This window comes from Pinus tabuliformis, chromosome 3_1 (assembly GCF_031772625.1).
Source record: "Pinus tabuliformis cultivar Carrire ecotype Pingquan chromosome 3_1, CPIR1, whole genome shotgun sequence".
Classification (NCBI taxonomy): domain Eukaryota; kingdom Viridiplantae; phylum Streptophyta; class Pinopsida; order Pinales; family Pinaceae; genus Pinus; species Pinus tabuliformis.
This window is the reverse complement of record NC_142301.1, coordinates 648,873,114-648,891,085: the sequence shown is the minus strand read 5'-3', so window position 1 is coordinate 648,891,085 and position 17,972 is coordinate 648,873,114.

Here is a 17,972-nt window from a genome sequence, read left to right as displayed (position 1 = left end):
AGCTAGTAACCTCTTGAACTTGTTCATACTGATTTATGTGGACCATCAAGGAAAAAGTCACCTTGTGGAGAAGAATACTTTATTTTGTTTATTGATGAATTTTCTAGAATGTGTTGGATAGGTCTTCTAAAGCATAAATATGAAGCATTCGAAAAGGTCAAAGCCTTCAAAGCTTTGGTTGAAAATGAATCAAATCACAAAATCAAATGCCTCAGATTTGATCGAGGAGGGTAATTTGCCTTAGATGAATTCTTTGACTTTTGTGAACAACATGCAATAAAAAGGTAGTTCTCGACCGCAAGGACTCCTCAGAAAATTGGAGTGCTAGAAAGGATGAATGGAACTATTCAACAAATGGCTCATGCTATGCTAGATGAATCTGGAACTCCTCCAACTTTCTGGGGTGAAGCTGCATTCATCGTCATCACTATTCTCAACCAACCAAATTTTTAGGTAAACAACACTCAAACTCGACATGAACTTTGCTATGGTAAGACTCCTACTGTAAAATACTTCAAAGTTTTTGGAAGCAAATGTTGCATCAAAAGGATTGACAAAAAACTTGGTAAGTTTGAACCCAGAGCAGATGAAGGTATTCTTCTTGGCTACTCTTCCTAAATTAAAGGATATAAATGTTATAATAAAATACTTTGGAAAATTATTGAAAATATTGACGTTGTAGTTGATGAAGCATGCAAAAATCCAAAACAGATAAAAATCAAAGATTATGACAATGAAGAAGATGAGGATCATTTTCCCACATCAAATCACACTGATTCTGAAGAAGAAACTAATGAAGCACCAGAAGAAGAGATAACGATAGAAGAAAAGACTCCATCCAGGTATGTTCAGAAAAATAATCCAGAAATTCAAGGCCATGAATGAAGAACTTGAGCAGATTGAAAAGAATAACACTTGGGAATTAGTTCCTAGACCTCATGATAAGAATATCATAGGAACCAAATGGATATTCAAAAACAAGCTGAACGAAAATGGAGAAGTTATTAGAAACAAGGCCGGACTTGCTTGCAAAGGATATGCTCAAGTAGAAGGTATAGATTTTGAAGAAACTTTTGCACCTATTGCTAGACTTTAAGCCATAAGAATGTTTCTTGCTCTTTCTAGTTTTCAGAAATTCAAAGTATACCAATGGATGTAAAATCTGCCTTTCTTAATGGAGACTTAGAAGAAGAAATCTATATTGAACAACTAGAAGGATTCATTCTTGGAAATGATGAAAAACTTGTATGCAAACTTAGAAAGGCTCTCTATGGTCTAAAACAGGCTCCAAGGGCCTGGTATTACCGTCTTTACAAATATCTCCATCAACAAGGTTTTTCAAAGGGTTCAACAGATAGCAATCTATATACAAAGATGGGCACTGATAAATTGCTAATAATTGTTGTATATGTTGATGATATCATTCTTGGTAGCAATGAAGAGTCCATAAGTTAGAATTTTTCCTCAGTAATGCAACAAGAATTTGAAATGTCCTTGCTTGGTGAGCTTACCTATTTTCTTGGTCTACAAGTTCAACAAAATAAAGATGGTATTTTTCTCTCGCAAACCAAATATCTCAAATAGATCCTGAAAAGGTACAACATGGAAGATTCTAAACCAGTATGTACCCCAATGGTAACAGGATGCAGTCTTAGCTCAAATGATGAATCAGCAGCAGTACATCAACCAACTTATAGATCCATGATTGGCAGTCTGCTTTATCTAATAAGTACTCGATCAGACATCATGCATGCAGTGGTAATAGTTGGAATATTCCAAGAAAATCGTAAGGAGACACACCTTTAGGCAGTCAAAAAGATTTTCAAATATCTTCAAGGAACAAAGAGCTTTGGTTTATGGTATCCTAGAGCTACCGATCTTACACTCCATACATATACAGATGCAGATTGGGCAGGAAGTGTTGATGACAGAAAAAGAACTAGTGGTGGTGCATTCTATATGGGTTCTAGGTTAGTGTCTTGGTTCAACAAAAAAAAAAATTCAATTGCATTATCTACAGCTGAAGCAGAATACGTGGTTGCTGCATCTTGCTACACACAACTACTTTGGATTATGAAAACCTTGCAAGACATTCAGATAACATGTACTCCACCTATCTCCATTCTATGTGATAATACAAGTGCCATCAGTATTTCAAAGAATCCATTCACGCACTCCAAGACCAAGCACATACCCATCAAATATCATTTTCTACTTGAACAAGTACTTGAAAAAAAGGTCAAACTCGAGTATGTTCCCTCCAAAGAATAGGTTGCTAATATATTCACTAAACCACTGCCTATAGAGACATTTGAATATCTCAGATAAAAGCTGGGAGTAGTTGCTACATCATCCTACTGTTAAATCCTATTTTCTTCAAAGAAAGGTGGTTATACATGTGTTTCATAAAGCGTAGTCATGTACATATGTGGGTTTCTGTGGGCACTGTCGCGTATCTATTGGTTTGAAGGAAGGCAGTGGGCCAGACTTAAAAAAAAGGGGGTCTGCTATGGTTCTATCAATTATCTGCTCTGTTTGATGATGGTTTCACTCTACTGATAACATGTGGAAATATATTGGTCCTCATAAAGTTGTTGATAACTTGCTGAATATCTGATCGATGATGATGCTTTGATATCTCTTACTGACATATGCAATGATCAGATCTGACAGTGAACAGGTGGAACAAGTTCACAGGGTGAAAATCGTTGATGATGGTTTGGGAACTAATGATGGACATATACTGGTCTGGATACTGATTGACATATGTTGCTGATGGTGCAGATCATATGATAGTTGCTGATGACTATCATGGTCTTGTTTAAAAAATTTGGTCTCTGTTTGTAAAGGTCATGAAAAGACCTAATTTGTAACCCCACTATGCATGGGATGGATGATGTAATGTTTCTTGTTTTTTTCTTATATATCCCCACTTGGTTGGGTGGATGAGTCAAATTTGGTATATCCCCACTTGGTTGGGAGATGGATGTATGTATGAGTCTTTGGTGATAGGAAGGTAATTTGTGATGTATGTATAGAGTCATGTTCTTCTTTTAGAACACCTTTTTGTAGACCTTGCTTATTCTCAGGGGGAGCATGGACTCAATCATGGGAGCTCAATCAACACACTTCAGCATATCAAAGAATTCAGCATGCACTCAGGGGGAGCATGACCCTTTGCCCTTGATGTCAAAGGCGGAGAGTGACTTGGTGTGGTTGTTGTTGCCATCAAGTCCAAAGGGGGAGATTCTTGGCATTATGATGTATGTGTTGTACTTGATGGCAACCCACTTGTAGCAGAACAACTCACTTGTATATGGTAACTAGATGAACCTACAGAAGAGATATTAGATGTGACGGAATGCAATGCAAGGCAGCTTCAAGGAATAAGAGTATAGCATGAAAACAACAAAGAATTATAGATCAATCTTCACAGAATGAAGAAAGAGAGGTATACGTAGGTTCACCATTAACTAAGCCACGTATACATGTAGGTTAACAGAACAAAAGGAGCGTATAACATACACACACACTTTCATAGAAAGAAAAGCGAGTATACCTTCGAAAACTAAGTTTTGGTCTGAAGTATTTGGTCCATGGTATTTGGTCTGAGGTATTGACCCTAGGTATTTGATCCAAGGCATTAGTCCTAAGTGGCTTTGGTCCATGGTATTGAGAAAGGCCTAAATCTATAAAAGGAGGAGAAGATCATTAGGCCAAGACACACAAGCATTGAATATCTAATGAAGTGTGAGATCTAGTATGCAGGTTATTGGGTTATGGTGCATTGTTGGATCTGAACCGAGGAACCTTAACAGTTGATGGTGATTAAGTGTTTTTTCTCATGAATATTCTATATCTAAATACTGACGCATATATTATTCTGTAAATGATATGATCTGAGTATAACTAAATTCTTGTATAGCTGTAGAATTATGAATTAATATTTGCAGATGTATACGCTGGTTGGCTTTGAGGAAAGTGTGTATACACACAGGTTCAGCACATGAAATTAGCATATCCCTTATAAAATATGTTTTAGTTGCTACTGTTTCTGTTGCAAAGTTCTGGGTTCTAGTCTGGGTTATGGTTACTGTATTATGGTGACAATGTTTTGAATGATCAGATTGATGGGTTGTCAAAGTGATTGATTCGGTTGTGGTTGGTTCAAAGGGTGATTGGTTGATGCAGATATATTTGATGATTTAAATACACTTATGATGTTGTTGATGGATCCAATCTGTAAATTTATGAAACATGGTCCCTGGAAGAAAAAGAGAAGGTCGTAGCCTTCTGTAGGTCGGTGCATATGTACTAAGCAAACATAACGGCTAGTACAAGAGCTAGGGGGTTGTACATCCCTTCCAATAGAAGCTATAGAACAAGAGAAGGTTGTAGCCTTCTGCAAGTAGAAGCCTGCGTACTAGTATAAGACTACACCAGTACAAAAATTGTAAATAGAATTTTCTTATTATTAAAAGAAGATAGAGACGACAACAACAGGTGGTTTCCACCCACATTGGGTTTCCACCATATATCTTGGTGTTCATGTGTATTTCTTATGTGTGATGATTTAATCTATTTTTATTGCACTGTCTAATGAATTCCTGATATACTGATTAAAGTTAAATACATGATAATTTGGGTAAATCAAAATATCTCTGCATATACGTTGGTTGCATTAAGTACAGTTGTGTATACATGCTAGTTCACTGAGCTGAAGTGGCGTATACAAATAAGTTTTGAAAATTAAATTATTGATCTGATAATACTAATTCACCCCCCATCTCAGTATTATTTCCAACGCTCTATCTATTTCTAAGGAGATCTTATCCTTCTTTTCCAAATTATCTGGGGCATTTAGATATTTAGCAATCCACTTCTCCATCTGGTCAAATTCTTTGGTTTCTATCTTCAGGAGCTTCACCACTTCATATGCATTATTATTAATGCTAATGAGAGGATCCATGACTTGTTGCATAAGTATCATGTCATCATATAGTCATGCCATGTTATCCTCCATTGGTCCTAATTCATCTAGCATAGTTGACTACGATTCTACGGTATTAGAGTTTTGTGATAATAATCATTGCTTCTTTGCTGCAAGATGTTATACCTCCTGCTTCTTCGCAGCAAGTTCTCTTCTCATACTGACATTCTCATTTACCAAATACTCTGAGTTATCATGTGATGCTATAGCGAATGCAACATTCACTTCCATAAATTCCCTCATATTTCTTCTAGTGTTGTAGGTGATCACCTTTTTTTGCTAATGACACTAGGTTCTAAGGATCGTTGGGAATTCACCTATGCCTTTCTTGCACAATCCTCTTCTTCAGTTGATCAAATGTTATGTTGCAAACATTTTAGCCTTTGTTTGTTGGTGGAGGTTCAATCCCCATCTCTTTAAATGGAATATGTCCTCCTGTGAGTGGTTTTTTACCTGGAGTATTGGGATCATCATCCATGGGATGGATGGTGTATTCTTCCTCATATTGCTCCTCCTCCAGTTCATGAGTCAATTGTTCTTCTTTCAGGCTCTATGCTCTTCCTCCTTGTGATATTGCCTCTATTTTCCTTCCTCTTTATGTATCCGATCTTCTTCTTCTACGAATTTATTCTCAAGCAACACATCCTAGTTCCTCCTCTCCTCCTCCTCTTCTTCTTCTTATTCTTCTCCTTCTTTCCTCTTTGGTTTTGTTTTTGTAGCTCTTGTATTTAAAGGATTAACTTTCCATTTTCTACTTCTCTCTCTTGATGAGTACCTAATCCTTTTCCTATGAGCTAACTTCTTTACTTGAGGCAATGTTTCCTCCTCCTCCTATTCCTACTCCTGCAAGTCCAAGTTGGTGCATTGTGAGGTGGATTGGTGTTCATGGCTGGATGTGTCTTCATTCTATAATTGTACCAGCTCTTTATATTTTCATCCTCTGGTTGACATGTTGATGAATACCTTTTATTATTTCCAATCCTTTCACAACGCTTCATGACAATTCACCTAGGATCATATACATGGAAATATTTGGTGGGAAAGTGTAGGCAGTTCAACAATCTAGTTTTAGCTACCAATGCCCTATGACTTTTTAATTCATATAATTTTGTCCTTAATGGAAAAATAATCCAAGGGGCTTTACTCCTCTTGTGAAGGGTTCTTCAAAGTCCCTTAGCTAGTTTATTTTCCACCTCCTTCATGACCACCTTGTTTGTCACATATTGCGGCATAAGATGAGGGGTTGTTTGACATATAAAGCATCTGATGTAAGTTCCCCAAGGAGATGCAAACCAATCCAAAATATATTTAAGAGACTCCTTCACTTGATCTTTCATGCATGGTGGATTAGTCTTGAATATCAAGTGAAATATGGTTGCAATGAAATGTTCGACCAATCTGTTGTACACACTTCTAAAGCTTCCTTCTAATAACACCTTGCAGATGACATAAACTGGGAACTTCTCTTTAGGATTTTAGTTCCAATACAACTTTAGGAACACATATCATGCACAAATATAGTTCAATAGATATGCATACATGTAAAATTTTGGAGTTTTATTTGCTTGCAAAGATGCTTTGACTTGTCCCACCTATCGATGCATCTCAAATGATAATATATCCACCAAATTAAAATATTATCAATGATTCAGCACCAAATTGAGCATATATATCTAGTTCTCTTGGAATACCTCAACGTTCTTGTTCCAAAAAATCCAACAATACATAGCTATCAAATACTGATATACATATCTTAAGATATTTGCTAGATAAATTATTGTTGGGCGATGGAAAAACTTGGCGGATTCTTGACACCATTTCTTAATAACATCGGTCATGTCAATATTAGCCCATCTTTTGTAAAAGGCATCATTTTCATATTCATTTGCCTTGAGCATCTTATAATACATCTACATATCCTTAGCATAATATGTGGCGAGGTGTCCACTACTTTCACTGCGTAGCACAAGGGGTGAGTCATCCATATGTGTAATTATCAATTCTATAGCTTCAGCACATGGCATGATTGGGTATATGCATGTGATCTTGTGTATCATGGACTTATTAATGTTTATATATGCATGCACGTATTCTAAGTCCTCATGAAATGTCTCCTGCATAAACGTGTTGTAGATCTTGCTCCAGGTAACCTTTCTCGTCTTATCAATAAAACAATGAGTGCCTGCATGTAAAGGAATAATGGACTTTGTAACTTAAAGCAGCTCATTAGTTCTTTCTCTTAAGATTTATTTATAGGCTACTTTTCTCAACGACATGTCTATAATAGATGATGACACAATGGTAACACTTGTAGCATGAACACCTGTTTGTGGAATCACACTCATAGTGACAAGATCAATTTAAAACAATTAACTATGCAATAATATTCATAAATCATGTTCAAAGAGTCATCATGAATTATAGAGGATAAAGAAAATATGAATGATAACCAAAAATAACTTGTATGCGAAAAAAAATACACATGCAAATGAGCAGGTCACACTCTCAAAGCACGAAGTGACATGCATGGTCATTTGCGGCTTTGTAGAGCACTACTACACTCAAGAAAGAGGGAAAAAATAAGCCAAGACACACTGTAGCACCTTGAAGGGTAAAAGGAATGTGAAAAGGTGGCTTTAGGTATTCCCTATGTGCCCATGTGCCCTAGGAGACAAGGAGAGCACACTATCGCATTCTAAACTAATAAAGGATGAGTAAAAGGGAACCTCCGGTCTTCAAAGTGCACTTATGAGCTCAAGACAAAGGAGGGCGCATTTTCACATGTTGAAGGGATGAATGATGAGGCTTGATTACTTCATGATGTTCCCATGTGCCCTAGCACTGTAGCACTCCAAAGGGTCGAAGGGAAAATCTTCGTGCCTTCGTTATGCTTTCATGCACCTCAACAGAAAACTAGATTGAACAAGGCACAATTTTTTAGATTGGAGGAGATTTGAGCTCAAGTAGTATGCTTTGCTTGAAAAGAGCCTGAAACAAGTGCAAAAAGCATAATTCAATGCTAATATAAGGAGAGGAGTGATCTACAAGGCTGTATAATTTTTCGTTGCATGCATGGTGGAAGATGAAAAGTTTAAGGAATGTGAAAGGTTTCTTGCATGCGACAGTAAATGAACATTTGTAGAGATAAATATCCAAAAAAAATTCCATCAAATAATCTGCAAGACAAGAAATAAATAGCAAAAAAATCAATATTTGACAGTGAAATGATAAAAATATTTAAGCATGTAAACTTACTTTTCACACTGGTTGATGAAGGGCTTGATGATTTCTAGCTGTGCACTCAGATGAAATTTTGATGAAGGAATGTTTAGCTATGTTTATTTAAAGATATCAACATGAAAAAATAACTCATGTATGAGTTCCAATTCTCATTAGATGAAAGGATTAATTAAGAAGGAGTTAAGGTGGTTTCTATTTTTTACGAGTGCGCCACCATGTAACAAGTTCGATCATGCATGCAAATAGATAGCGTACAAGTCTTCATCATGAAGGATTGCACCTAGGTAGGGTTCACTTGCTCAGCCTAAAGGAGTGCACCAAAATAGGGTGCATTCCTTCAACCCGAAGAAGTGCACTCATCTTAAGTGCAAGAGTTCATGAACTCAAAGTGCACTTTTTCTTTTGTGAGAAAATTTCTTGCTTTTTCTGCTTTTGTTTTCTATTTGGAGTGAGTGCATGGTTAGGAGGAATGTTTATAAGTCAAGAAAGACCGTGAGTTCTGTTATCACTCAGATTTTCCTTAGAAGTTACTAAAAGAAGGAAAGGATCCAAGGTCACTACAAACCAAATTTTAGACTCGGGTGCTAGCCCACCTAAGTCCAGAGAGGGCTCTCTCTTTACGATTTAGCTATGTTTGAAAGGATTTTAGGCTAGTATTAATGTTCAGTGAGGTTGTTCTGTTTGAGAGTGGTGGAGTTCTATAAAAAATGAGCAAACTAGGCTTTTAGGCCATTGGTCTATGGAGTCAATCAAGGAGAATTCACTGGATCAAGTCAAATTGCTGAGGTATGAGTTCAACAGGTAGGATAGTAGAATAAAAACAAACTTTGGGGCTTGAATGCATGATATTTCTTCTCAAAACTAGAGGGCAATCAAGAATCCTCAAGTTAGGATTAGAAAGAGGAAAGGAAGGTAGGTCAACTAGTAGAGGGCAATTAAGAATCCTATACCAGGGACTTATTAGAGAAAAACTACAGGGATAGAGGAGCAGTTAAGAATTCCTTTATCAAGATAGTTTAAAAGAAAACACAGAAATGGTAGACCGTTGATAGTAGAGAGTAATAAAGCTAATTCTGATATACTTTGACTATTTTACCATTTAGATTTAAGATGCATGAAACATTGAAACATATAGAAATCACATAAAATTACAAGGATAGAATACTTATTTGTAATTATATTGCACGGGAATCTGATGAAATGTCCTCAACTTTCGTTCCTTTTCCAGTAAAAATCCAAATTTGAGTACAAAAGCTTTCTCAACTTGATAGCATAGATTTACAGAGATGTTATAGAATCCACCCACAATACTTCGAATGGAGAAGTATTTATACAAAAATTACATAAAAAATATCTCATAACCACATGAGATTTATTATAGGGAATACAAAATATATTTTACAAAAAGATAGAGACAGATGGAAAACTGATTGTTGCTGTCTCTTTATTTGTGAATGAGCTGGAGATTGAAACTCAAATTTTCCTCTTGTTTTTGCTTTAGTAATTGTGTGTTGGATCTTTGCTTACTTTTTCCTACTGATACTCTTTACCTGTTCCTGATACTCTTTACCTGTTTACCAGATTTTACCTCAGTAAATATTTTCTATTTACCTCAAAGTTACCATAGTAAATTATAGGATATCGGTCATATTGGTCCACCATTCTTCATTTGGTATCTTCATCCTAATCAATTTCCTGTACACTTCGTCAGTTTCAGTGTATTTTTCAAAATTGGGTTGGACCGTGAATAGGTGTTTCACTTCATGTTCAATATAAAAAAGATTTTCCAAACCATCATACAACACTTTTCCTATAGGTAATGCTTTCACTATGGAAGAGTTGGCTTGATTTTTGGCTTGTTTGTGCAGTTTCTCAATGTAGTCATCATGAGTCATCAGTTTGTCATTTATGACCAGTGGGCTTGGAAGTCCTTTATCCCTTAGAATTTCATATTTTAACATAAAAGCATATATGGGACGGCTCTATTTATCTTTCAAACATAGCTAGGATTTTAGGCTAGTATATATGTCCTTCTTTTTAGTAAGAACTTTCTTAATTTCAAGGATAGTACTAGTTCAATCCTCGATATCCCATTGTTCCAGCTGGTGCCTGCTTTTTCTATTCAAGAAGTTGATTAATTGGGTTGCCTCTTCAGGTTTCTCTCCCAATTCTTGCCTGGTCTTCTGTATAGCCTATGCAGCTAGTTTAACTAACTCAATCTGTTCAAAAATGATCTGGATAGAATACCAAATATCATTGATGTAATCAATGATATTGGTCAATAAAAATCTCTCTAATATCTCAAAGGTTTTTCCAATTTTAAGTCCTTCTCTAATGCCTTGATTCTTTCAGTCATCCTTATATTTTTTCTCTCTTCTTCCGTGTAATGAATCTTTGATAGCTCATATGTTTTTTCCAAGATGGTAACCATTTCTTTTAGTTTCTTTATTTTAGTTGCTTGGATTTTCATTTCCTCCATAGACTTTATTAAATCCTCTGTTTTCTTTGTTGAAGTTACTGTTGCTTCTGATGTACTTCTTGTTGTTGTTACTAGTAGAGTTGTTGCTAGGGGAATGTTGGGTGCCAAAGATGTTGCAATAGTAGATGGCACTGCTGTAGAAATTATGGGTATTACAGTCTGAGGCATGGTGGTCGGCTCACCTTGTTTGGACTGCAAAGCTTTTTCTAGTTCTTTCTCTATTTCTTTCAACTTCTCATTCAACTTAAGGACCAAGTCCATAAGTTCTTCCTCGTTTTGTTTCTCAATTACTTCTGTAGTTTGTGGATGTATGAGGGGAGGGAGTTTGAGTTGTTTCCTGAGTGCAAAAATGTCCTTATTGTTTTTCTTTAACAATCTTTCAGCTACTTTAACATCTTTGGGATCATGTCCCAGCTCAATCACCAAGTGTTGGGTAGCGGATGTCCCGCGCAAGGGTTTTGGGGTAGAAAGCCCGAAAAATAAGATTAAATTATTATAAAAAATCTTCTGAAAGCGCGGATCGCAAATTATAATAGGTTGAGTCAAAGGGTAGTCTGCCCAAAAATAATGTAAAGAAAGATAAATAGAGTCGTCCCACGCAGGGATCGCGGGCTAAGGAAGGGTATAAATAGAGCGCGACTCTATGAGGGAAAAGCAGTTCTTTTGAGAGGAATAATGGAATGTAATGGGTTTTTTAAGATAGTCTGAAAGCATCTATAAGTCTGAGTCGAGCGTTGGTGTAGTAGGTAGAGGCTCTACAACGGTGCGCACAGAGGCCTAGAAAGTCTGCAACTATGTGCGTGGACCCCTACAGCTGAGTGCGCTAGGTGGATCTGGATGTATTAAGGATAAAGTGGAAATAAAGATAAGTTTGTTCTGAACTATCATAATATCTATTTAATTTGCTTATGGTTGGATTGATTATAAATATGGGTTTATTTTAATACGTGAATCAGTTGTGATGGTTAAATGTTTGCTTAAAGACCTTGGTAATTGGTAACCACATCGTCTAATAGAATAGCGCACTAAAATGGAAAACATAATCAAGCTAGATCTTTGCGAAGACCGGGCAACATGGAACTGTAAACCAGTGTGTGAAACCTCCAAACCACACCAAGACATCCCTAGGGTGCGGAAACCTGGTTCCAACACCCACCGCTTCTACCTCGGGTGAGACCTCAGTCCACACTCTGCGGGTTGTTGCCGAAAGGGCTGGTAGCTGCGAGATTTGTTTGGCTAAATAACTCTTTTGAACCTGGTTCAGGCCCAAATAAGCCAAAAAATGGCTCCATTGCCAAGACCGGGATTTGCATAAGGAGTGTTTGGTGTGAAGCGCAGGCACTCGATAGAAAGGAACATTGAAAAATCGAAAAGATCGGGGATGGTAGTAGAACAAGGGTAACTATGGAAAGCATGATTCAGTTACTAGTGTTCAAAGGGGCAAGAGGCGAAGACTCAGAACAATTCTGATTTTTACTAATGTCAGTATGGAATGCGCAGTAGGTCGCAGATGATAATATCAAGAAAGCCATCTTATTTAGTGCACTTCAAGATCGAGTGCTAACATAGTACATGAAGTATTCAACATCAACCCAATGGCTGCGATAGCGGACATCCATACTGAATTAACTAAGGAGTTTACCTAGACTAAGTCAAAAGCATAGTCAGTTGTTGGATTCAAAGAGATCACGATGATGCCTGCTGGGACCCCGTGGGATTTGGATCAAAGGTTGAAAAGCAACATTCGTGAGGCCAACATGACCCTAACGGATGCACAAAACCGTGCTTGGTTCATCGCATCACTAACGCCATATCTAAAGTCGGCCTTGTCACAACAGAAGATCTCAACCAAAGCAGAAGCACTAGAGGTAGAAATGCGGCTACACGAAACCCCAGTACAGGACCCAGGGTTAGGAGTTCAACAAATCCAAGTGCAAATCAAAAATTTGTGTTTCAAAATACAGAAGTTAAAACAAGAACAAGCACCGCACCCAGAACTCTAGGAGGAAGTATGGTGTATAAAGTGCAGGAGCCAGGGACACGATAAAGATCATTGTCTGGTCTCAGTGAATTTTTTGGTAACAGGGGGACTGACACCATTGTGACCAATGGTACAGGCAGGGCCGAGAATGATTTCCCCAATCTGGTGTGCAATCTGTTAGGTAGGAGGGAAGCACAACACTGATAACTATCATCTATTGCCAAAATACAATGAGACCCCCCAGTAACTCTTTTGCAACTTTTGTAGATCGGTGGGTCACGAAGAAATAGATTGTCCTAGCTATCGAATGTTGATGGACCAGGCACCTACCTGTAGAATGCAGACTGAGATGTGAGGTCAAAATCCAGCCATGCGTTTTCACACGGTGGGCTCCCGGGACAGGGTTGAGGAAGGGGCAGAATGGGACCCAGAAGGGGTCGCGGTGAGCTAATCTGGTACAACTATGGAGGACTAGGACATTACACACAGGATTGTACCAATCTGACCTGAGTATCATGTCCTTATTCTGAGAGATTTGATCATGAGCTGCTAGATTGCCCCATGCTGATAGTGCAAATTCGCGAAAAAAAGGCAGCGCCTCCTACCACAATGCGAAACGTGCAGATGATGAGATCCGAACCACGCGACGATGAACCCAAGGTAAACATAGTATTATGGAGTGGTGTAGCCATAGAGAGGTCGATGGAAGCTAGGGAAATCTTCACGGGCGTCTCTACCCAAGGTAGTATGGATTAGCCTGAGCTGGATAGGGATCCCTCGATGATGACTACCTTCTTAAGGACACACATAAAACTGCTTCGTGAGAACAGGGCAGTCAGAGGGTTATAGGAAGTGATGAATAGGTGCGCAGGGTGAGGTGAACCTCGCGTAGTCCGGAAATTAGGAAGACACGCATTGCAGACGGATCAGAAGATGCGGTTAACCGCGCAGATTGGCGACTACGAGATGGATCAGGTCATTCTGGACCTAGGTTCGAATGCAAACGTATTACCTAAACAGTCTTGGGAGCGCATCGGTAAGCCTGCACTACAATGGTCTCCTACCCAATTGCGGATGGCCAATCAGCGAAAGATCTTGCCCATGGGAAGGCTGCAAGGAATTACAGTAAATATTGATGGCGCAAGTACCTAGACGGACTTCGAAGTTATTGAAATCATGGATGAAAATAGCCCATACCCTACGTTGTTAGGGGTAGACTAGGCTACTGACATGAATGGGGTTACTGACCTCAAATAGAGGAAGATGATATTTGAGAAGAAGTCACTCTGTGTGGTCGTTCCGCTAGATCCAATAGAAGGACCATGCTACACAGAACCTATGCGCAACGATGAAAGGGACGATGCATTGGATTGTATCTACAATATTTTTGCACATAAGCCAAAGGAGGAGGGACAATGCATTGGATTGTATCTACAATATTTTTTCACATAAGCCAAAGGAGGAGAGCAGACCCTCATGGGGCTATGCTAGCTCATGCACCAGTGATTCAGATGAAGAGGTCAAGTGATGGCAGAACAGGGTGAATGGTGTAACCATGCTACACTGTAATATGATGACAAGATCCTTGTATTGTGTTAAAGCTCAGACCCGCGAACTACCAATGTATGAGATGCTGATAAAAGTGGATGAATTCCTGGTTCAATTTGAAAGCACGGTACCAGAGTACCAGTGGTTTGATTCACTAGAATGGGCATTGCGCGCGACACCGATGCAATGGTGGGGTACCCATGAAGAAACCTTCGAAGATTAGCGAAGCTACTGGCGCATGATGCAGGTAAGATTTGGGAAGCTGGCACTATGAATAATGGAGAAATATGATGGATGAGAGAATTCGCGCATACACCTAAGAAAATGGACCAAAGCTTATGGTGCGAAGCCTTAACCAGAATGGGTGCACTTATTTTATCACACCCTGGATGTCATTCCAAGGAACTAGTATACAGAAACAGAGCTCCAACATGGCACCGGCAAATGGGATATCCTGGACAAAGGGTTTCTATTGAAATTTCTCTTTGTAGATCAATGGATGGATACCATGGATGACGCATTACAATTAATAGAAACCGCCATCTTCATAACATCGTCGGAACCAGAAGAAGTCATGCCATCAGACTGGTCGCGACAATTGAGCCAGGCGTTAGCATGTTACAATGTACAACTAGAAGATGATGAGGATGACCCATGTAACATCAATATACCAGAATCCGAAGGTAGTTGTGAGGTGCGTGGCCCTAAGATAGATGATCTGGACATCACAGTGCTATTGAGAACAAAGCAGGTAAATATCAGAATAGAGGAAGTACTAAAGTATGCTACGCTTGGGGACTATTGGGACAATGTGTTGGGTTGTGTTATATTCTTTCCATGTAGTTAACAGGGGGTTTGAGGGGTACCGTAACCCCACTTTATGGGGTCCCACCTATGGTTTTGTGCATGATTTTCGCACATTTTTTTTGGACGCCATGGTTTTCGGTCCATGGTTTTGGACGCGATGGTTTTTCGGTCCATGGTATTGGATGCTTCGACATGTATAAATATGTGTTGTAACATTGAAAGGAATATAATGAAAAATCAAGCTGGTACTCCCAGTTTTGGGATCCAGGGGGAAATCTCTGTGTATGTGTTTTATGTGTTATGCTCTCACATTGTTTATTTTCTATGTTTTAGAATTCTTATGCAGGTAATTTATGTACATGGTTAAAACCTACAATTGGTATCAGAGAAGATTTGGCTTCAAGGGGATGCCTTCATTGTTGAGGGGTTTTTCTCAGGCCTATGGTAGACCCTATTCAGTGGGAGATCTGTGAGATCGATTATGGTGGTGAAAGAAGATGGCGAGTAGTGGAAAGATAGAGATCGAGAAATTTAATGGTCAGAGTTTTGAGTTGTGGAAACTCAAGATGGAGGATCTGTTGGTGGATAAAGATCAGTGGATCGTGGTAGATCTGGTTACTAAACCAACGGGAGTGTCCGATGAAGAATGTAAGAAGTTTGATTAGAAGGCAAAGAGCACAATACAATTGTGTGTCTCAGATTCAATATTGCTGAATGTATTAGGGTAAGATATGGTGAAGGCTTTGTGGGACAAGTTAGGGACTTTATACCAATCTAAGTCTCTGGTGAATAAATTGTTCTTGTGGAAAAAGCTGTATAACCTGAGGATGAAAGATGGAGAGTCGATGACAGAGCATCTGAACGCATTTAATACTGTGGTAAGTCAGTTAGCATTTGTTGATATTAAAATTTCAGATGAAGATAAGTGCATCAGTTTCTTGTGTTCTTTACTAGATTCATGGGATAGTTTGGTTATTGCAATAGGTAGCAATGCAACTGCCATGCAGTTTGATGAAATAGTCTCAGCCTTGTTGATGGAGGAGATGAGATGGAAAAATATGGAGAGCCAAAATGGTGATGCCTCGTCTGTACGAGGATGGTCCCAGAATAGAAACAAAAATAAGTCATCGAGTGGGAGATCCAAATGTAGAGGGAGATCTAAATCTCCAAGAAAACCTATAAAGGTGGTGTGCTGGAAATGCGGAAAGGAAGGCCACTTTAAAAGGGACTATAAATCTAAAGCTCCTGACAAAGGAAAGGGATCTGATGAGGCTCCTTCTGCAGAGGCAAAAACCACCTCAGATGAAGGTGGTGATGTGTACTTAGCTTCTTCAAGTACACATGTAGATCATGAGGCATGGTTGATTGAATCAGGTGCATCCTTTCACTTCACTGCCCATAGAGAGTAGTTCTGTGAGTATGAGAAATGTGATGGTGGTGATGTCTTCTTGGGGGATGATAGGAAGGCTAGAATCATTGTTCGCGGAAAGGTAAAGCTGAAGTTGCAAGGTGGAAGGGTTAGAACACTTCCAAGTGTTCTACATATTCCTGCATTAGCCAGAAATTTGATTTCTGTAAGCAAGCTGGATGATGCAGGTCTGAAAATAGTGTTCAAGAAGGATACCTGAAAAATGTTTAGGGGAGCACTGGTATTGATGCGGGGAGTTCGGATTGGAACTCTATACAAGCTACAAGGTATCACTGTTATTGATGGTTGCAATAGTTCTATGGTTCCTGAAAGTGGAGCAGAAAATCTAGTGGTCTTTGGAGAGAAGACCATGTTGTGGCATCAAAGGCTTGGACATATTGGAGAGAAGGGCCTTCGAATACTTCATGGTAAAGGTATGGTAGAAGGTATGAGTAATAACTCTCTGTATTTTGATTTCTATGAAAATTATGTATATGGGAAGCAGAATCAAGTGAGTTTCCCCTCTGGTGGTAAGAGGGCGAAACAGATATTAGAGCTTGTGCATAGTGATGTGTTTGGATCTGCGAATGTTCCATCACTCGGTAAGTCTATGTACTATATATCATTTATAGATGACTTCTCAAGGAATACATGGATATATTTCCTTAAGAAGAAATCTGAAGTCTTTGACAGTTTTAAAGAATTTAAGGCTCTGGTGGAAAACCAGACAGAGAAGAAGATAAAGGTGCTGAGGATAGATAATGTGAAGAGTTTTGCAGCAAGGAATTTCAAGAATTCTGTAATAAGTGTGGTATATCACGGCAGAAGACTACTCCATACACACCTAAGTAAAATGGATTTGCAGAAAGAATGAACAAGACGTTGATGGAAAGGGCAAGAAGCATGCTCAGTGGTGTTGGGTTAGGATAGGAATTTTGGGCAGAGGCGGTGGATACTGCATGTTACCTGGTCAACAGGTCACCTTCATCAGCATTGGAGGATAAGACTCTACAAGAGGTATGGACTGGCAAGAAACCCTCTCTTTCACATCTAAGGGTATTTGGATGTGATGCATATGTACATTTTCCAAAGGAGAAAAGAACCAAGTTTGATAGTAAATCTAAAAAGTGCATCTTTATTGGGTATAAGGATGGTTTAAAGGGTTATAAGCTTTGGAGCCCAGTAACAAGGAAGGTTTTGTACAACCGAGATGTGGTGTTCAGAGAGGTGAAATATGTTATTAAACATGAAGTCCAACCAAAGCAACCTGAGAAGATAGAGTTTGAGCTAAAGGAGGAAGAATCAGTCTCTACAACAGAGGAGGAATCAGAAGATGAAGAGCCACAAACTCTAGTCATGAGAAGATCAGTTTGAGAAAGAAGGCAGCTAGAAAGGTATAGTCCATCTGTTTTCTGTTCAAATTTTTCTTTCTCTGTTACTAATGATGATCCTAGAACTGTGAAGGAAGCAGTGGATTCAGAGGATGGAAAACTCTAGAAAGAGGCCATGGTTGATGAAA